Source organism: Lonchura striata, chromosome 2 (assembly GCF_050655825.1).
Source record: "Lonchura striata isolate lonStrDom1 chromosome 2, ASM5065582v1, whole genome shotgun sequence".
Lineage (NCBI taxonomy): Eukaryota > Metazoa > Chordata > Aves > Passeriformes > Estrildidae > Lonchura > Lonchura striata.
The window spans coordinates 55,809,341-55,822,102 of NC_140704.1; the positions used below are offsets into that span (position 1 = coordinate 55,809,341).

The 12,762-nt window shown below is 35.7% G+C and overlaps 1 protein-coding gene across 4 annotated transcripts in view; it reads right to left on the reverse strand.

The window, feature by feature from the left end:
• CDH12 (cadherin 12) overlaps positions 1-12,762 on the reverse strand; it is a 626,739-nt gene that overhangs the window by 391,324 nt on the left and 222,653 nt on the right. The window lies entirely within an intron of this gene.

Consider the following 12,762-nt stretch of genomic DNA (forward strand, 5'->3'; position numbering starts at 1 on the left):
ATGTGAGCAGCAACCAAAGGTGCAGGGAAGAAAGTCCTGTACAATGAACAGTTCCTTTATATAAGACCATGATTACACAGAGAAATTTGACCATTTATTCTATCACAAGTTCATCTTTAGATTTTTGCTTTTTTACAACAGATGAAGGTAGACAGATATGGTGGAGGAAACCAAGTCTGAAATATAAAAGCCTTGACAGAGTGAGAGAGAAAAACTCAAACAGATCACAAGGATAAAATTATGCAAAATAAAAGGCTGTAAGAAAAGATGGTAAAATACAGTTAAAAAGCAATATTGCCTTTTTTTTTTCTTTCTTTTCCTTAAAACCAAGTTTCAGGTCATCTTCACTATAAGCTTCAGAGAAACTAGAGTAAAATTAGAGAGGATTTCAAAGTTAGGCCTCTATGAAAGAAAGTATCAGAATAAATAATGTAAGGTTAAATGTCTTATTTACTTCTCTATCCAATTCTAACAAAATCATCCCATTTAGGTGAAATGGAAAAAAAGGAAGACATAGAAGTTAAATATGCAAGGTAAACTATTAGCATCTGTTGTGAATTTTTGGCTAGTTCAAGGCAGATAAGATTTATCCCTTACGTATAGTTATGTACAAACCAGTTCACTTCCCGATAAAGGGTAACAATTTTGCAAGTAATTTTTCCACCACTTAATGATCTACAATTACTGGTGGGGAAAGGACAACCATAAGAAGGTCAAAATTAAATATAATTAGTAAGAATGAGACAAGTGCAACTGTCAAAAGAAGTCAATATCAATATAGGGACTTATGAAAATAAATTAAATGCAAAATGAAAACATTCACAAGAAGATTTAGTGTCTTTTATTTCAGTTATCACTGAAATTAATGAACAGAATATTTGACTCAACATCTACTAGCAAACTGCAATTCAGATTAAATTGTTGATATGCATATAACATTTTATTCTTTAGCTAATTGTTAGATAATTAAATTGTTAGAGTAATTAAATTATCTTTTAATTTCAAAGATAACCTCTTATAAATTCCTCATAATAACTGCACTTCTTGTTTTTGAATCAAGACATTTCAGAGATAATTTCAATTGACATTATATATATGTTGGCTGAGCTGATAAGACAAAAGCCACAAAACAATATATAAAATTATTCCTGTTATTTCTGCCTTTGGCCAAGTTTCTTTTATGATAACACATGAAATATATTACTAGCACTAACCTGTAAAGGACAAGCAGACAGAAAAGTAGCATAAATAGCTTTCCTGTTGATTTTATCTATTATAAAAAAGGTCTTTAACTTTTTTTTAGCATATTCTACAGAAAGTTACTGAAGAGAATTGTTTTATACTTTATAGCAAAGCAATTAAAAAATTGTCAGGAATAAACTACTTTTCTGTCAGATTCCCAAAGCAAATAACTTGAATTTGATTAAGTCGTAGAGGACCTTTCCACCAGATTGAAGCAATTTGAAATAAATATTTTCAAATATGAATACAAATTCAAAAGCAGATGCATCATATGCCTTAAAGGTATAATTCAACACAAATAGTTAGATTCTTGCCTGAGTGACCTTTCTTATTTTTTTCTTTAAAGAAAAAAAACAACAAACCTCTCAGGATATGTTTTGACTGTATTTAATACCTGTGGAAAAATGAAGCATGAAGCATATTTTTTAGTAGTGATGAAAAATGTTAAAGATTCACTTTATGCAAGCCAGTATCATTTTGTCCTTGGTAAAGGAGCTGTGAAAGTCGATGCTAACACTCATAGAGCCAAAAAGAGGTTTTTCATTTTTAGAACAATGTACAGATTAGTCAGAACACCCATGTGTCAGGCAGCAAATTGATCAGAGAATTTATTGTGCTCCAATTTAGAACTTCATGACTCTTCCTACTTTCATCTGAAATATTGCATACAGGTGAATTCCAAAGAAAAAATTTCAACCTTGCGTGGCAAACCTTATATTCCCAAGAGACAAGCAGGGATGTTTTTATATTTCAGCCTGAATTAGCAGTGTGTCCTGGCTGCAAGGAATGCCAGCAGCATCCTCATGTGTGCTAACAGGAACACAGTCAGGAGGCTGGAGGGAGGATTAGTCTCTCCTGCTCTGTGCTAGACAGACAATATTTAGAATACTGTGTCCAGTTCTGGACCCTAGGTACAAAGCAGATGTTGAATAACTGAGTCAAGTTCACAAGGGAGGGCTAAGCCAAGCTCTTGCCCTTTGGGAAGGAGCTCTTTGCACTGAGCTGGAGGATGAGACACAAAGAACATGAACTAAAAAACACAGATTGCAATTTGATATAAGGGGAAAGGACTTGTGGTGGGGAGCAGAGAAATCACTATGGGGATAATTAGGCAGAGGAACAAGTACTCCAAAGAGGATCTGCAGTTTCCATCCTTGTAGATTTTTAAGACCTGGTCTCGACTCTGTGTTGATCCTGCTTTTGAGCAAGAAGTCAGACTAGGGGACCTCCCAAGGCCTCTTTGAACCCAATTACTCTATGATTGTAATGCAGAATTATACACACGTATTTCTGGGAGAAATAGAGACTTTGATTTTGGTGGTTGCCCTGACTAATCCAAAGACTCGTAGCAGGCAGCAGTCTCCTGTTACAAACTGCCTCTGTTCAAGGACTGAAGAAAATAAAGGAAAAACTTCAGGAAAAACAGAACATGTGACTGGAATCTCAGCTGACTCACAGTGCAGTGTGCTAAAACACAAAGGGATTTTTTTGATTTTGCTTTTAGTTTAACCTTTTCCTTAAAACCTACATACAGGCAGACATATCTGCTAGTGTTTGCAATGCATCCACATGCACAGTTACACACACATGTATAACTAGTCAGGACCTATTTTGCAAGATATCCAAACTCATCACTACATACTATGTTTTCACTATGGGCTTAATTCTCTTTCATGGCTTTCCCCAGTTGCATGTACAAGTCGATTCCCACCAACAACAGAATAAAATAATATAGCAGTATAGAGACATTGTTTCTCCATTATTGAAGGGGATGAATTTGTTGAACTTTATCAGGTTTTTTACACTACTGTCATCAAAGTAAGTTGGCTAATTAAAGTCATATGAAGAGGGGTGATAGGCATGAAGTTCAGGCCTAGAATACAGAGTCAATTAGTTATAATCAGGAGACCAAGTCAATTAATTTTAAAAATGAAATCAAGTCCAATTTTCACTAACAATTCAATCTTTATTTTTGATGTCTATTACATTTTCAAATTTCAGAGTATGCTTTAATGTTAGGACACATGCATACACACTTCAAATTAAAACTAATTTGAGCATTCTAATAAAGCATAAATACTAATTTGGTGCTTATTTTCATCTATGGGGTCATGAGAAGCTAGAGGCAATTTTGCTGTTAGAGAAAAGTAGACATTCATTTAGACTGGAGTTCAACAGAACAGATATTAGTACAACTACAATACCACATCAACTTATCTAACTCCCTTTAGATTCTTGGAAAAAGAAAAAAAAAATATACTTCATTCTTCATGGAATTAGCCTATGAGCAGATATAAAAATAAAATCTATTATGCTGAGTTATAATTTCAAACAGGCATCCTCATCAATAACAAGGAAGGGACCTTCTCAGCAGGAAAACAAGGTTTGGAACCCTGGTTGTGAAGCACAAATTTATGTGCTTACAAGAGCTCTGAGATGAAATAAACAAATCCCAGAAGGTAACTGGGGGGGAAAAGTCATTATTAAAGGGAAGGTGTATAAGAAGGACATGGAAGAAGTAAAACTGTCTAACCATTCATGCTTCACCAATAAGAGACATCATTACTATTGGACAAAAGACATCAGCACCATATTTCATTTTACAGCACAAGGGATCAATGCCAGACTTATCAAAGTCCACCAATATAAGAAAGACCAAATTTTGTTTCTTCCATATTCTATTACAGGGCTGAAATTGAGGAAAAAAAAAACCAACTTATTCTCATTTATAAACAAAAACAGAAGATATAAGCAATATGAGTAATATGTCAAGAGTTATATGTCAAGAAAGCAGCTAACAGTAAGTCTCCCTGACTCATCCTGATACTAAGTAGACAGAGATGTCAGAACAGCAGTGGAACACCAAAATAAACTTGTGAGATGCAGCACTGATTTGTTGGGAAATCAAGCTCATCTATCCAGTCTCAGTAGTGACAATAGAACACACATCTAAAAAAAAGTCATATTTCAAAGGAAAAATTGAAAATTGAGGGGAAAAAATGGTGGTCTTCGGCGCATCAGGCAGTAAGAAAGTGCAATGGAATTTCTTCTTTCTTTAAAAAGATATATTCTCTTTATTAGCCTAAAGGTCAGCTTTGTACCATCTTCAGTTTAGTTTTCTGCTTTTTGTGTATGTATGCACTACTTTTTTTATTCATAATTCTCACAAATTTCCATGAAACACGCTCTTCTCACCTCGCATAGTTTATCATATGTGCTTGGAATAGGTTCCTCATTATGACATATCTATTTCTTTCCCAGCAATAGCTTTTTCTTAATTGTATATAATAATAGTTATTCTAGGCATTTCTTCATCTTCATTGGGGTTGTTTTCTTAATGCACTGTTACAGTATGTTTATGGAAAACAGGGAAAATTTTGGACTCCTAATGGTTGTTTTCCAGGAAGGGCTGTTTCAGTTCCTGTCACGTATTGGTTTCATTTGTTTGCCTTTCATCATGTTTACAGACCACAGACTGCTGAATGGAAACAAAGCAATCAAGAAGGGAAATCACACTTTTCCAAGAAAACTTTTCCTTTCAGGTTTGGTAGACAGCTTTAAGAAAGCAGATATATCTCCAGCAAAATATAAAATGATTTTTACATTATCTTTTTCTAGTAAAAAAAAATCTAAGAATGCATGCATTGCAAGCAATCTTATGAAGATACCACTTGAAAAATGGTTTGTTGAAATATGCTATATCAACTAGTTTCTTGAAATAATTCATTGACTCAGTAATGGTTCCCAGGAGTTTGGATTTTTCTGGAATACTCATTTTTTTAAAAAAAAAGTATTGTTAAGTGCAATACAGGGAGAGACCAGACCATTATCATGTGCTAACACATTAATGATGCAATTTGAAACCCACCATTATGAGAGATTCATTAAATGAATGTGAACATTAATTTATGCTAGTGCTTCATTTGAAAAAAATTCTAGCTGTCCCTTATTAAAATTATTGACTCTTCATGGTAGCTCCTGGATGCTGTTGGACAAATAGTAACTTAGGAACTGGACCGTCAACAGTATCAATGCACTTCCCAAATTCTGGGCTTTACTGAGAATTTTATAAAGTGTTAAAGAAAAACTGAACAGGAAAGAGGTAGCTGCTTACGTCTCCAGTAAGGCTTAGACCACTAAAATCACTGTTTTTGTTGAGGAGTTCTAAGGAAAACCATTGCTTCCTGAACAGCAGTAGAAACATTTTAGCCCAAGACCTTAACAAAAATTACACTTCTCTAGCTGCTATCATCCACATCCTTGATATGGGATAATATTTCTGAATGAACTGTACACCAGAAATCCTCATTTTTCAAGAAATATACAACTTCTGCTTTGTTTTAATATGCTTGCCTAGATCTAGGTTTCTAGATCCAAATCTAGGCCCAAGAACTTGCATATGTGTGTACTTTGTGCCACTTTAACACCAATCTTCTCAGCAGATCCATTTCTGTCACTTGCCTATTGATCTTGTAACCTGATTAAGTTATCTATTTTTCCAAATAATAATTTAAAAAGTAAAATTATCATTAATGTAACTTAATTCAGAAATAATTCTGCTGAGAAAGTCCTCAAAAGAAACAGGCAAAAAGACTCGTCTGTCACAATTTACATGTACATAAATAATAAAGATACTTTTTTGTAATCCACTAGTTTAGTCTCCTGATAACTTACATGTAGTTATAGCCATTGTTAACATTCAATACAGTAATTTGAAAAGTCTTCAATAAATATTTCTTCATATATAATGTATCTGTAAATCTATTAATGGTCAGAGAAGTGGAACACCTCTTCTGCAAGAAGGCTCCAGGGAGACGTCACTGTGCCCTTTCAATGCATAAAGGCTTACATGACAGACTGGAAGAGTCTTTACCAATGTCTGTAGTAACAGGGCATGGAGCAACAGTTTTAAACTGAAAGGTGGTAGATTTAGACAGGATATCAGGAAGAATTTTTTTGTTGTTGTTGGGGATTTTGGGGTATTTTATTAGTTTTTGTTTACTTGTTTGATTTTACACCATGAGGGTGGTGAGACACTAGGACAGATGGACCAGAGAATTTGTGGATGCCGCACATCTGTATTTGTTTGAGGCTGGGTTGGGCAGAACTTGGAGGAACCTGCTCTAGTGGCAGGGTCCTTGCCCATCTGAGGAATTGAACTAGATGATCATTAAAGGTTGGAACCACCCAAACACTTCTGTGATTCTAGTTTATTCAGATTTTTGTTTATTCAGCTCTCAACAATGTTTCTGTAGAACATAGCGTACTCTTATTTCCTGACCTCCTTCATTTACTGGTAATGCCATTTTTATTCTACAGCTAGTGAATGGTACATCCATAACCACATAATACACCCATAATGTATTAGTCAAAAAAACCTTCTGAGATAAGACTCTAGTTTCCCATAGACCAAAAAAGAAAAAGATTAAAAAAAAAAAAAAAAAAAAAAAAGCATTAGGCATATCCTAGATGGGCTAAGCCATTATGACATGTGACAGATAATGGTTAAGAGAAAAATAACCTTGTCCTAAAACTAAATATAATTTGCCACCCATCAACATATCTGATAGCGTCACCAGCTGTATCTTATCACATCATGGAATTGTTCCTTTGGCAAAAATGATGACATAAAACTAATCCAGCCAAGTCCAACTAGACATGATATGCCAAAAAAAGAAACAAAACAAAATCCAATTACTATTTATTCTTTTCTCAGGTAAAACAAATATTAAATAATTGCACAAAGAAACAGAAAACCTAATTCATGTTTTGGAATAAATAATTTTTTGAACAAAATGCATCAATAGTAATAGTAGAGAAAATTTTATATGTAGAATTACAGCTATGAAAAGATGGACATTACAATAGATGATCCTGTCCAAGCCTGTACATTCCTTAGCACTGAAGATCTGTGTATTTTGCATACTTCCATTTTTCTAACCTTATGCAAAAGTTATTTCAATGGACTGATAATGTGAATCTTACTAAATGGGGAGAGCTGCCTTGTATGACTACTTCATGTTCAAATACATCACTTTGCCAGTCATTTTATTTACCTCGGGGAAGGCAAGAATATTTCTGTTTTCCCAAATTCATTGTAAGTAGCAAACAGTGGCACAACTGCAGCTGTCCCTCACAGTCAGAGCACAGCTTATTTCTGAAAGTGCTGGAATACAGCTAGTGCTGGAAACATAAGCCATGCTGAGTTACAAGACACTTGATGCATAAAATACAGTGGGGAAAATAGGTAACAGGAAGAACTGTTTCAACATTTAAGACTTAGAATGTTAAACCCCCATTTTTACAGGATAAAAGCTCATACCCAAGGGAAAGGAAAGAGTAGAATTAGAAAGCTGTATAGTAAGTATGAGATGTGCTTTCTCTGCAGCATGAGAAATAATCTCTGGAGACTATTTTATTTGTTGTAACCTCCACAGAAAAATCAAAGCACAAAGCAACATAAAGCACATATATATTTTTGTAAACCATCATAACAGCATGTAATCACATTTGTACTACACGCTTTCCCATGCTGCTATCTTTGAAGTTTATTAACACTAATTATTGGACTTTGCATCTTACAGTACATAGTTAGTCCAAGATTTCAAGAGAAAAACACATATATATGCTGCAAGTTGGTGTTTGAATATTCAAGCACAACTCATCTATTGATTTAATTAAGCAGGGATAATGACAGCATAACCTTTTGAGATCTCCTCAAGATACCTCCATCTACAGTGTGCATTTTTTTCATTATAGGTGGGATATCACCAAGTGAGTCTCTGAAAACTTTTTCAAGTATTTAATGAGATATGAGAAAAAAATTAAGGCATTTTAAAGGGTTTTGATACCAAATTTTGGAAACTTAGTTGTTTTGATTTAAACAATATTCAGTCAATTTTAACAAACCACATAAATATTATAATGTTCTCTGTAAAATTAAGTGCTATAAAAATTTGGCACCTTCCAATTTTTTCAAAACCATTAGTGGCTGTAATATATTCAGAAGGCACCATTTCAGCCCCTCTAACTGATGTTTTCAAAGACTGAATTTATTCTTACTCCTTTAATATTTGTAAGATGGCAGCACTGCCATCTTATAAGCAGAGATTCTGAAAACACTGCATCTGCACATGAAACTGATAATAGCAGTTACATCTGTAGCCATTTACACATTTATTACCTAAATACACAACCAAACTGCCAGACCTCTTTTTATATCAGTAACTCACCCTAGAGTTGTGAGAAACACAAGAGTTGTCTAGAAATGTTTCCCATTGGGCAGACAGGCTCTGTAGTCACATTAAAGTAGCATTTTAACCCAACACTAAAATATACTTTTGTGAAGCTAAATTCAGATAATTAAATGCAACTTCAAAAGACAATCTGAACTTTTATAAAGAAGACAGCAGCAACATAAGCATCAAGTTGAAGAAAAATAACCGCCTGTATACAGTATGGGTAGTCATAGATTGCCCATTATAAGATTAAAAGCTAAGAAGTCCACCAATGAAGATGCTGGAATAATGACTAATTTTCAGTCAGTTAAGCCTGAATGAGATATATGTACATTAAAATCCTTTGATTTGAACATTGAGCTCTTTGTTCACATTCTCATTCTGCAACACCCATCACTACCTCTCATCCCTGTTTCTTGATGGATTGTTGTAAGATAGTTAAAAAGAAGCTTATTAATAAGAAGATATCAGAATATACGAATGCTAAAATTACACCAACTCAAATTTTTTGTTGACGACTTTATAAAAAAGATTGCAAAGGACTAAACATTTATCATCTGTGCAGATTTAAATAGGATAGGAAGTAGCTGTTTTAACAACACTCCCACCTCTCTCTAAAAAACCCAGAATACGTCATAGAAGAGGAGATCTGAGAAGTATAATTACTGAAGGGATTTAATGCAGTTACAGGCTGGTTTTCATCAAGATTTTCACTGTGGCTTCTCACACCAATGATAATACATAGCTAGAGTTTGAGAAAAGGCAGTTCCACACACACTCAAACCTAATTAAACACATTCCAGAGACTGGCATCCATTAGTGAAAGCTTCACATCTCTGCTTTCTCAAAACTAGCTAAATATAATTAGTCAAGCTCAACTCATAAAGGCCTTCCTGTAAGCATTTTTGAGTACTTTCTTTGTCTTACACTACCTGCTTATAAAATTAGGTGTTTCCTTGCAGGTAACTGACAGGGAACCAAATGCTCACCAACCAAGAGATAAATGCTTGTGCCCATCTCAGATGAGAAACTGAAAACTCAGTTCAATGACTACAGTTAAAATCCTATGATAGCACACCAGATGACTGTTTTAGCTTCTCTGATTCTGGAAGCTTTTCTATTTTTTTGTTTTGCTTTTTAAATAGGAGATTAGCCAAAAGGGCATTTACTGAATTATGATCTTTTCCATTGACTATCACCCTGTCACTGATTTTAGAAATCAAACAAAATGCACAAAGAAGAGTTACATCTGCAAGACATATATCCTCATGCTGTGTGTCCCCAGTTGGTTGGCACCTTTCAGAAAGGTCTCAATTCCCTGATAAAGAGCACTTATCCCTCTCTCTCATGGCCCATTCAACTTCATCTTGCTCCAACAGTGACATGCAGTTTGTGCACTGGAGACTGATTATTTTTAAGCTCTGAATCACAGGACTGTCTAAACTTGTTTTCCTTCTGACTTTATCCCAAGCTTCTACATGAAACAATACTGTCATGCCAGAATAACTCAACAATTAGTAGAACACAGCATGACCTTGTAAATAACCAACATGACAGATAGCTAGGGAAGAGTAAAGAGAACAAAGTAAATTTAATTTCCCTTTTACAAACTCATTTGTGAAAGACAATCTACAGTTTGAGTATTCTGAAGAAAAATAATTTAAAAAAAGAAGTCAAAAAAATCAGCTATGAAGAGTATTTAAGGACAAGGCAAAGACAAACAACATAATATTCTCAGCAAAACACCCTAACTTACAATTATTTCAATTAGGAACATCTTACTCTCCAGAGATTTACATACATTGCAACTTGTATAACAGTAATCCTTCATTATAACTAACTAGCAAACACAGCCTGTTATTCATAAGGCATTATACTGTATTCATTACTGCTAGGTTGTGTGATGAAGCTAATCCCCAGAACCACAAAGGAGCTCAGAGACACAATGGCAGGAATGGGAACACTCAACTGCACTCAGACCCATCCCAGGAGATATCTGCCTGTCACAGGCCCATCTCCACAAACTCAGGTGCACAAATGGAGGTGGGCACCCAACCTTCAAAGAAGTAGCACAATATGTTACAGGTGAGGTGCCTACACAGGGAGCTGCCTATACACACCCCTCTTGGATACTCTGCTGTGCTCAAGGTACAAATTCCTGATGCTGAAGCTTCCAGTAGAGAAGGTATGCCGGTTTGGGTTAGGATAGAGTAAAATTTTCTCCACAGCAGCTGGTATGGGGCTACGTTTTTGTGCTGCTAAGTGTTGGTAACTAGGATGTGTTTGTTACTGCTGAGCATCAAGGCTTTTTTCTGCTTCTCACACCAGCAAGCAGGGAGGCTGGGAGTGCATAAGAGGTTGGGAGGGCACACAGCCAGGACAGCCGATCCCAACTGATCAGAGAGATATTCCATGCTTAATGTATAAAGCTGGGGAGAAGAAGGGAAGAGTGATGGTATTTGTCTTCCCGAGTAACTGTTGCGAGTCATGGGGCCCTGCTCTGTGCATCATGGCTGAACAGTTGCCTGCGCATGGAAAACATGGAATTAATTCCTTGTTTTGCTCATGCGTGTGTCATGGTTCAGGAATAGCGTTCTCCAGTTTAGTGTCTCCACTGAAAATATGCACTACTTGCCCTCTCTTCCTCCCCTCACCCTATAATGGGCTGGAGATGAGAACTGGAGGCACAAAACATAGGGTTCAAGGGTTGAGATAAGTACAATTTACTGGAAACAGCAATGAAACAAGAAAATGAACACCAGCAACAACAATATTAATAACAAAAGCATACAAGAGAGAGGCAAGAAATCCATGTGAAAATTCTCACTATAGACCTCAATCCAATTGCCAACATGCTAGCCCAACCCAGAAGGCAGCCTCTTCTCCCATCCCCAGAAAATTATGTGAAGTGATATAGAATTACTAACATGTCCTAGCCATGCCCCTTCCTTGACAAAAATTAACCCTGACCTGGCCAGGACCAGGAGAGCACGGCTTTTTGTCTCCCTATTAAACTTTGTCTCACCCTATGAGCTCTCAGTTTGACCCTTACAATTCTCTCTCCCATCGCACACCATGGTGGGAGGTGAGTGAGTGGTGTTCAGCTGCTCTCTGGGTTTAAACAACAACACCAAGCATGACAATTTCTTATTTTTACAGTAGGTAATTAGAGTCCAGTCCAGCCATTCTGAAACACATTTAACTGAATCTTGGCATTTGCTGCAGTTCAGTCATAACCCCTGCTGCCAGCATATGCCACTAGAATGGGATTCATCCAATAAAACATTTATCTGAAATGTTCAGATATGCCCATGATTCTTTCTAAAAAACAGGCTTTTTTTATATTCTGGCCTTCAGAGAAATCTTGAAGTATGGGGGCTTCTTTCCAGTTCTTTTCCCACTAGTTCTCTCTCAATTAAATTGCTTTTTCTGCTGAATTTCTTTTTATATTTTGGTAGTGAAGCAGTTGCTCTTTGTAGATTTTTTTCTAATAATTTTATCTGTTTGTTGCCAGGAATGCATCTTGAGAAAAGCAGGAGACAAAAACATTTACCCAGGAATGGGATTTTTATTTATACACTAAAAAATGAAACAATAATCATTCCTTTTTTATGTTAAAAACCAAGTATACTTCCATAAGAAAATAACATTATAATAAGACTTTTTAGCAGATCCTGGTCTGGCAGCACATGGGGTATAGGTTTTAAACTAAAAGAGGACAAATTCACTGTAAGTATTTGAAAGAATTTTTTTTATAATGAGGCTGGTGAAATACTGAAACTGGTTGTCCAAAAAAGTGGAAGGTGCCCCACTGCTGGAAACATTCACAGTCAGACTGGACAGGGCTCTGAGAAACCCTATCTAGTTGAAAACATCCCTGCTCATGCCAAGGAGGTTGGACTAGATGATCTTTAAAGGTCCATTCCAACTCAAACTATTCTGTGATTCTATAGCTTGTAATACCACTGTATCACTAATTTGTACAGTCTCTTCATGTTTTACCTCCATAATTGTATGAAATTTGTCTTCCCCTACAAAGTACATACTCATAAGCTAAATTTTTTTTCATGATGAGCAGAAGGTGATACTATACTCCTCTGAAAAAAGTTGAGTTGGTGTTTTTCCCTTAATCCCAAGCCAACTCCATTAACACCGCAAGGGTCCTATAATTAATATGAAGCTAGTATAACTCTCCAAACATTTCAAATATATGCTGGGACAAGGCTGTTTGGTTGAACTCCTTTGTCACACTGAGGCACATAACTACTTCACACATCCAACT